The 9053-nt window shown below is 50.3% G+C and overlaps 1 long non-coding RNA gene across 1 annotated transcript; it reads right to left on the bottom strand.

The window, feature by feature from the left end:
• Positions 1-200: 200 nt before the first annotated feature.
• LOC121077490 lies at positions 201-4871 on the bottom strand. Its single transcript, XR_005824085.1, has 2 exons — positions 1090-4871; positions 201-428 (listed from the first exon to the last, which is right to left on the bottom strand). It is a non-coding gene; the product is annotated as an uncharacterized LOC121077490 (long non-coding RNA).
• Positions 4872-9053: the final 4182 nt, after the last annotated feature.

The following is a 9053-nucleotide window of genomic DNA, read 5'->3' as shown; positions in this document are numbered from 1 at the left end:
TTCGAGGCTGCGACAGAGGTGGCTGCTGCCATTAAACCCCGTTGCCCCCCTCTCCGATAGCTTTGCTTTTCTAACCCAATGCATTTATTTTATTTTCCAAGCGCTGCGGCCCGCTCCCTTCCTGCCCTCGCCGACTGGAAAAACGCTTTAACCTTGATTGGAGCAGCGCAAAGAAAACCGATACAAGGGCCACGGATTTGTAAAGGTATAGCTTCCTCTTCTTGTTTTCCTTGTCAATCAGCGTCCCCGCGAGCCCTCAGCGCGGGGCGGCAGCCGGGAACTCGCCCCACGCTGGGCCGGCAGCACTCGCTATTTCCACGCGCTGTCACAATTCACGCTCTCCCTGTTAGGTGTTTGCTTCCAGAAGCTGGCTCTTGTTTCATAAAGTGAGCACTCCCAAGTTAGTTTGAATAATTTCCGTTTTTCTCCTACATTAAAAAAAAAAAAAAAAGTAACATAAAATGTTGCAATTTATCAAAACACCTGACGAAGCAGCCCAATTTTTAGGATTTTTTTCTACCATCTATTTATATAGCATACTATTTATTTATTTTACCAATGCCATTTATTTACTCAACACCCCCATGCACCCTGATGGTGGCAAGGGCACAGGCAGATAATTTTCTAAAGCAGCCCCTGGGATTTTCCTGCGGGATTCGGATGCTGGAATTGCTCGGATCCCCTCCGGGGCTCAACCATCAGCTCTGCAGTGTGGGACCTCCAGCTCTGAACTCGCACATTTGCATCTCTGGAGCTGTGGAGCAGAAATGGCCGGGGCACAGGCAGCTTAATAGCTTAAGTACAGAGAAAATTGTCAGGATGTGCAGGATTCAGAGCCTGCTCACTTGCCTTGGCTCTACGCCCCGCTAAAAAGGTTTTTCCTTTCATGGCCTTTCACAATACCACATTTCTTTTTTCTTTTTTTTTTTTTTTTCTCTTTTTTTTTTGACTGAATTGAGCCCTGAAAGGAGTAACCCTAGACAGAGTGAAATTTTCCAATCACAGATCCCCCGGCTGCCCTAGAACAGTTTCGCTGTTATTTTTGCCTGACAATGAAATATTTTGGACTGATGAGAACAGAACACCCACCTTTTGCTGGCATCCGAAAAATATTTCTCGGAGCAAAACAGACCCCAGTATTTGAATTATGGCCCCAAAACCGCAGCCTCGTCCCTGCAGCTCTGAGGTGGTGATACGAATCCATCTGCGGAGAGCAAGGCTTGCATCACGGGCCGCTGATAAAGAAAGTGCCGGGGCTTTTCTGAGCAGAAGCGGTTGTTTCAGATCTCTGCTATGTGAGCTATTTTACACTTTGCCGATACGTGTTTTTGGCAACAGGAAAACAGGAAACCAGCTTGGAAAATATTAACTAGATGGAAACCAAGATCGTAAAGTATTTTGGTCTGGCCAGCTTTCGTTCTTCCAATCTGTGAGCACAGCAGAAGCAGAACTGTAAACCAATTAAAGGCAATCTCATTTAAGAGGCTTCTCACGGAGGGAAGAGCTCTGGCGTGTCTGTGGCGGGGCGGCAAGCAGCGAGGACACCACCAAGCCCAGCACCTGTGGGGATATTGCTAACAGAGACGGGGCTGGGGCAGGGCGGGATGCGATGCAGATGTTCCCAGCACCGGCGTCCCTCCCGCTAGCTGCAGACACCAGACATGGGCCGCTCGGGTCAGATTCTCCCTCAATTATTAAGGGAATCCGATGCCGTTTTTTTAATACCACCAGCATGTATTTTGGACAGGTTTGGGCAATTTGAGAAGTAATGGAAATTTAGCACCGCATGGCCCTGGGGAAGAGCAAACTCAAAAAAAAAAAAGGCCAGGAGCGAGGGGAAGCACGGTGCAGGGAGCGCGCTGGCTCTGCCGTGTCCCTGCTCACCCCCGCCGTCACCGCTCGGGAGCCTTCCCCCTGGCGGCATTTTGCCCCTTCTCTCAGAAATTGCTCGGCTGCAGCGCTATCCAGGATGCCATGTCCTGCTCCTGAGCAGTTTTTCCCACAAGAGCCCTTGCAGCCGGAGGCCACGGACTCGTTTTTCCCCTCGGCACCCAAGCCGGCGAGCACTTACAGCCCACTTTGCATCCTGAGAACTCACCAACAAATTGCTTCCACACTACACCACAGCTTCAGAAATTGTGCAGTACAAGGGTTAACCAACTTAAACGTTTAAAGAGTCATGAAATGGACTGTTTCCGCTTTCCATCTGGCTTTTATCAATTTTAAGTCGGTTTCAGAAGTACTGCTACACAATCAAAACACACAATCTCCCTAGTCAGATAATTCAATTTTATAAATGAATTACTTATGTGCCTATAAGTAAATACATTCCTATGCGGGGAGATATTGACTGCTGTCAATGAAATAATGAGGTCCAGGGGATGCGGCTGCGGCTGTGAGCACCGGCCCCTCGGAGATGTCCTCCTGCGGTGCCATGGGACCGACGGAGCCCCCGGCACACAGGGACGTGGTCGGACAGCAGGGGCTGCCCCGTGGGAGGGGACACCTCGAGCCTCCTTTGAGGACCTTGGTGTGGACCACAATCAACGTCATGGGAGTGAAAGGGGATGGACTTGGCCGTGAGTTTGAGACGCGTGGTAAGTAGGGGGAAAATATGTTGGAAGGGATGGTTGGAAGGTACAGAGACCCTACACAGGGGCTGTAGGAGGTCCCAGCCTTCCCATGCAGACACATCTCCTCCCCCCCAACTATTTCAGCCCCACCTTGTTCCACAAAGTGCTAAAAACCACCCTTACACCTATCAAACTGCATGCAAGGAGACCTGATGCCGCAGGAGATGACTTCTCAGCTATTGTGTTTTGGTGCTTGGGGGTCTACATCCAATGTGGACTTTAAGTGTGGGCATAGACACAGACGTGCACCCACATTCGGCAGGGCACAGCCTGCTGGCACCCACTTGGGTGTTGCACAGCAAAATGCTGCACACAGGAACGTGCAGACTCCTGCTATTGAGTCTCTGGAGCAAGGAAATCTGCAAAATCTGATGGCCATACATGGCGGGTATGATTTCAGCCTGGGGATGTGGCCCAGGGATTTTTGCTTCCTTCTATTTTCATTGCTTCATTTAACAAGAAGCTAAAAGTACCTCAAGGCCTCTATCAGGCTGGTGCTGGCAAAGGAAGGATTCAACCGGGGAGCTGAACCTGCCCTGGCTGCCAGGGCACAGGATCAGTCCCAGTGCAAACCCTTTCAAATGCAAATATTTTGTGATTGACAAGGAAAGTGTGACTCTTTGGGGGCAGTGTAACTGCTAAAGAGTGTTGTTCTGTGTTTTTTTTTATTTCCCCCTGCTATCTAACAGCGTCAGACTGACGTCTGGCAGGGCTGCCTGTCTCCAGCCAGCAGCTTTTCCCACTAAACCTCTGCCAGCGGGGGCTCAGCCCATGCTTTCGACCAGCTCAACACTTTCAGATGCTGAGATTCCAGCAAGGCTTTCCATCAACACTTCAACGTTATTTTCCAGCACTTTCCTAAGTAGCATTTCCCATTTTCTGCTCAGTTTTGGTGAGCACGAGCACCACGAGCTGTGTCCTCACTCAGACCTTCCAGCCCAACCTGGGGGCAGCGGCTTTGCCCATCACCCAGCCCTGGCAGCAGCACCCAAGGGTGCTCTTTTGGGTCTCTCCGTTCCTCCACGCTCACCAAAAAAGCTCCCATGGGCAAACAGCCCGGCCCGTTGCACTGCAAGATGCGGAACTGAACGATGAGGTACAACAGCAATCACATCGGGTAGGCACCACTGGGTTTTATCTTGTCTTTTTGACGCCTGTTTAATAGGAGCCAAGTCAAAAAGTCAAATTTTGGATAAAATAGCACTGAGTCGCCTGAGGACGGGCTGCCAGGAGCGTGAGCTGGTACGGAGAGCTGCCGAGAGCACGTGCAGCCTTTCCCACCCTGGACCCACGCCTCCTTGGGCTAATCTCTCACTTTTTCAGTTATTTCCTTTTTCTGTAGCAGGGATTTGGCAGAATTTGAGCAGCCCTGGCTGACGGGGCCGTTTTGGTGGGAGCTTTGCGGGGTTTGCTGCTGGGGTTTTGTCCACATCACACGGGGTTTTGAAAGCGGTACCAAGCAACCTGTAATAAAAAACGGATATTGCAGATTTGAAGTGAAAATCAGAACCCTTTTCGTGATGACTGAAGCAACAAAATCCCGCTTGTTACATCTCAAACCATCACTGAGGCTCTTAGGAAAGAATGCAAAAAAACAAACCCTGCCTTAAACAGAAATGACGAGGATTTGCTGCTAAATAAATGTGATCCTTGCAGGCCTCCTGCAGTGTCTTTTGTCTCATTGTCTCCATTTGGAAGCACCCGGAGAAACACCTCTAACCCCCACAAAAGCAGACGTCCCTGCCTTTGGGGTTGGTGCGGGACTGGTGGCGTTGGGGAGACCGAGCCCTGGTGGCACATCCGTACCCTGCCCTCGTGGCCAAAGCCCCATCCCAGACAGAACAGCATCATCCACGGGGCGGTCCTGGTGATGGAAGTGGTCTCCTGGTGCCTGCTCCAGCCCGGCTCCCTCCGAGCAAGTCTGGCACATTTCTGCATAACCACCCTGCAGCTCTTCCCCGCTGAAGGGGACGCAGAGCAAGGATAGCGCTCGCTCTCTTCGGCGGCGAGTCGATTGCTAAATAAATACAGTGCTGAAAGCCCAGAGAAATTTGGAGACAACTCTTCAAAAGGACAATTTTGGGGGGTACAAATTGTAACTGCAAAATCTGCATTTACATCTGCATCTGCGGGTAATTGTAAGCATCTGTAGGGCTGAGCGAGCAGGGGTGGGGAAGGCACATCCCCGCGTTCGATAAAATAAAATAAAATCCCCACATTTAATGAAATGAAATGAAATGAAATAAAATAAAATAAAATAAAATAAATACCCAGTTTGGTCTTAAATGTAAAGTCCAGGTGTGCTTAAATGCCTATGAACAAGCCTCATAGCATTTCCCATCCGAGTCCTCTCTTGCCTCGGAGGGAATCAACCTGCCAGACCCTGCCGAAGTCCCTGCTACACCGAGCTTTTGAAAGTGACTTCTGCACCCTTCCCTTAGAACAGCCAAAGGAGCAGGGTCTGCTCCCTCTTCTGCTCCTTCTTTTTGTGCGGGCCAAAAATCTTTGATGCTCAAGTCTTATTTTTTCATTTGAGAAATTGTATGGGTGCTGGCAGCCGGCAGGCATTTCGCAGCCACTGTGGCTTAGGAGGGTAACATGCGTATTTTGGCACCTTGAGTAAGAAGGGAACTGAAGCAAGTTCTTGCCAATATCGCCCTAAATTGCACCTTTACAGACTTAGTGCTTTTTGCCTTGTGGAGGTTGGACTCTTCCCGTACACGTCGCTGGACGAGCCGTAGCACCAGTACAGTTGGGCACTGCCCGAAGAGCAGCTTCTGAGTAATCAGCTCTTTGCAAAGTTCAGGAGGTCCTTACTTTCATGGGGGAAGTGCTTTAATCAAGATTAATTTTTTCCAGTTTTCAGTAATCGGAGCTCTTCCTGAGTTTTCCTCAGCTCTCCTTTAGGATGAAATTATCAAATTTCCATGGCAATTAAAGGAGAAAGCTGGAGCACGCGGCTCACTCCGTACAACGCACGAAGGGAACAAGTGGAAGGAGGCTGGAAGGAGGGCAGAGCAGCGACCTGCGGGGAGCATTTTGGTGGCTGCGCCGTGTCCTGCGGGGCCAGCCAGCAGAGCCCTCTGCTTGCCACCCCTGCTGCAGCTGCTGCATTGCTTGAGCTTCGATGCTGGCCAGTCCCGAACCAAGCAGGTGCTTGGCAATGGGTGCGTGGGTGCTCGTGTTTGAAGCAGCTGATCCTGCATCGCTGCCCACTGGTCTTCCCCATTAGGTGGTGTGCAGTTCCTGGGTCCCATTACCATTTGCAAAAACACGACCAGTCCCTAGGGGTCGTGAAACAGCTTAGGAATCCCAGGAAGCTGGTGAGCCATCTGGAAATGGGATCCTCAAAGTGTTACTGACTACGCACCCCATTTTTAAAAGGTTCGGTCGCTCTGAGGAGGCAGAAGCAACGTCACAGTGCAGCTGATGGGTATGGCGTGCAGAGCAATCTATCCCAGTGACAAAAGTACGGGATGGGCCGAGCAGATGGGGTTGCTTAGTGCTTACAGTGGCCACTCGTGCCCCAGGAAAGCAGCCCCGAACGCCGTCCCCCAAGCCCAACCCTGCCCACGGCAGGCAGGGACGGGCTGTAAAACATCCAAAGCCTGGGGAAACACACTCTAATTCTGTTATATGGCTCAGTTCCTCATTTCTGAAGCTGAAGAATAAACACTACTGAGAGCTTAGCAGCGGCAGCTGGAAGAGCTGGTGTTTGCAAAACACGTGCTGCTCTCAGCTGACGTCTTTTCCTGGGCTCAGCAAGGACCAGCAAGAGCCAGAAGGGGCAGTGCTACCCTGGAGAACTTCCTACCGTTGCTCTCAGGCGTTGCCCCATGCCTCCACCCCTTGCTCTCCTTCTCCTTGCCTTGAAGGAAGCCAATTCCCTGCAGGGACATGGGGCCCTTCCCCGTGCTGCAGCCCCAGCCCCAGCCCTGCTGCGGGCTCTCCCCGGCCATATGAAAGATATCATCCCTGCTCCGCAGGGTTGGGTTACCCTGCAGTAATTCACTTACAGTTAGCAAACGATAAATCCTTGCACAGTTGGTTGAGAAATCTGGGCTAAGAAGGTATGGAAGTGTATTATTAAATCCAAATGGCTCTACAGCCCATGCCTGCCCTACTCGCTTCGCAGCAAAATTAACAATATCACGGGGCATGATAAACTGCGGTGCTGAAATAGCTGCTCCCCAAGTACAGCTGAAATAAAGGGATAGCTTTTTCAGTGAGGCTTTTAGGCTGATGCTAACTGAATTTTAGAGACAGCTTTAAAAAAATAAATCTTCGGTATTTTTCTTCTATTTCAGTGCAATTCCGGAACCTCCTGTCCTTTCTTGTTCCTGGTGGCAAGACCTTGGCTTAGAGCAAGCCTGGGGCTGCTCCTGACACTGCTGTGAGCCAGAGCTTTGCAGAGCAAGGCGGAGCAGGAGGCAGCAATCTCTACTGCCAAAAAATCCTTTAAAGGTGAATTTTGGCCAACAGCACAGAGCTCACACCCTGCTTTCTGCTCTCCTCCCCGGTGGGAGCCCCCTCGCTCCCATGCACCCCAAACCAGACCTCTCTGGCTTGGCTGGGACAGGCTTCAGCACCAAGTTTCTCGTGGCCTCCAGCTGCTCTTATTTGTCTGGCTTTTAAAATTTTGTGCAGACTTGAATCGAAATTCTCCCTTGAGACCTGAGAGCTTTTTCAGTGCCTTTCTGACTGCAACAAGGCAAGGAGCAGCTGCTCCCCAGGGCCAGCTTCACCCCGGGCAGCTCAGAGCTTCGTGCAGGAGGTTTGGGACATTCTGGAGGCCTGGATGCAGGATGCACCGAGATGCCACCTCCATTTTCCACGGCCAGAAACACGATGTGAGCCCTGATGTGTGGGCTCCACGCTGCCTGCGTCATACCCGAGTGATCTGCTTCCATCAGGGATTTACAAAATGTAGCGGAAAAGAGCAGAAAGCCACTAAATCCTGACATTTGCCCCTTATCATCAGACATTTGCGCTGGCTTATGACTTTGTGTTTATCTCCCAGCAGAGCTGCTGGCTGCATTACCAAACAGTAACATTATCCATTCGGGCTTTCCAAAAATAGTCCGGGTTCTGCTCAGCAGGAGGACAATCGTGTTTTGGCCTCAGCTTTGGGCAGAGGTGAAGACTGAAGGAGGAAATCTCAGAGGCTGCGCTGGCCCTGATTTGCTGTCAGCAGTGCGATGCCTGATCCGACCTCACCCCTCCTGTGCCATGGCCACGTTTAATTCATACGTGTGCTCCTTCTTCCATGCATGTATTCATTTCCTCACACATCTATTTACTCCATCCTTAGGGCTTTCTGCTCCCCACTTGCCTCCTTGTTCCCAGGCTGGGTGCTGGTTTCTGGGTGCGCACTTTAAGGAGAAGCAGCAGCACTTGGTTGCTTGGCCCCATGTCCTGGAGCTCCCCGAGAAACCTCTCGAGCCATTTCATAGAAACTCGGACGAAATCATGGAAAATCCGGGAGCACTACTTCACACCAAGCCACGTACTTTTTTTTCATAATTTGCCCTTTGCCGGTTTGGTGATCCCACGATTCCCTCGGCAGGAGGAACCCACATCCCATGTCAGCGGGGTGCTCAGCACCTTGCCCAGGGACTGGGAGATGCAGCCACCCCACCACCCACCCTGTTCAAAGCTGGTTTGGAGAGGGCACAGGACACCAATTCCCGGGGCCACCAAGCAGGGTGGCTTGAACAAAGACCAGCTCTTTTTGTGGGCAAGGCACTGCTTTGTGCAGCCCCCTTCTGCAGAGCCGCGGGCGCACGTGCCCCTGGGCATGGCATTTATTTGTAACTTATGGCAAAGTCTGTCTGTGCACAGCAAAACACATAAATCCTTACTTAATTTCTAGCTTACATCCGCAGAGCTGTACCTTAAATCAGTGGGACATCCGATCAGTGGGACCTTGTCCTTCACAAGGACTGCAGGACCAGAACTTTACCATGGGAAGTCATGGGGTTTGTTTTTTTCCTAAAGACTAAGTTTATAAAAATGAATATTGCAGCATTGCTTTCAAGCTTATTAGCTGTGTCATACTGTTATTGCCTCCAGTCTTTTTTTTAGAAAACAAATAAACAGCGAGTATTTGTCAATCTCAGCAATAAACTATAGTGGCAGCAAACTTAATCTGGTGTTAATTAGGCTTGTGGAAAACTAAATCAAGCATCAGAAACCACAGATTATTTTAGGCTTCCTCTAGCATAAACACAAAGGCTTGAGGATCCATAACATATTATTTTTGTTGACAGTTTTCCACTTTTCCCCCAATTTATTTCATGCATCCGATAGGCTGCTCCTTGATTGCTTTTAGCTCTGTCTTCTTTTGGCCTCAGCGTGGCAGTTTGTTAATCCTTCCTATTTTTGTGTATTTAAGCAGGATTACAAACTTCAAATACATTG

This window comes from Cygnus olor, chromosome 13 (genome assembly GCF_009769625.2).
Source record: "Cygnus olor isolate bCygOlo1 chromosome 13, bCygOlo1.pri.v2, whole genome shotgun sequence".
NCBI classification, from domain to species: Eukaryota; Metazoa; Chordata; class Aves; order Anseriformes; family Anatidae; genus Cygnus; species Cygnus olor.
The sequence above is the reverse complement of the archived record's forward strand: the minus strand, read 5'-3'. Positions and strand labels throughout refer to the sequence as shown.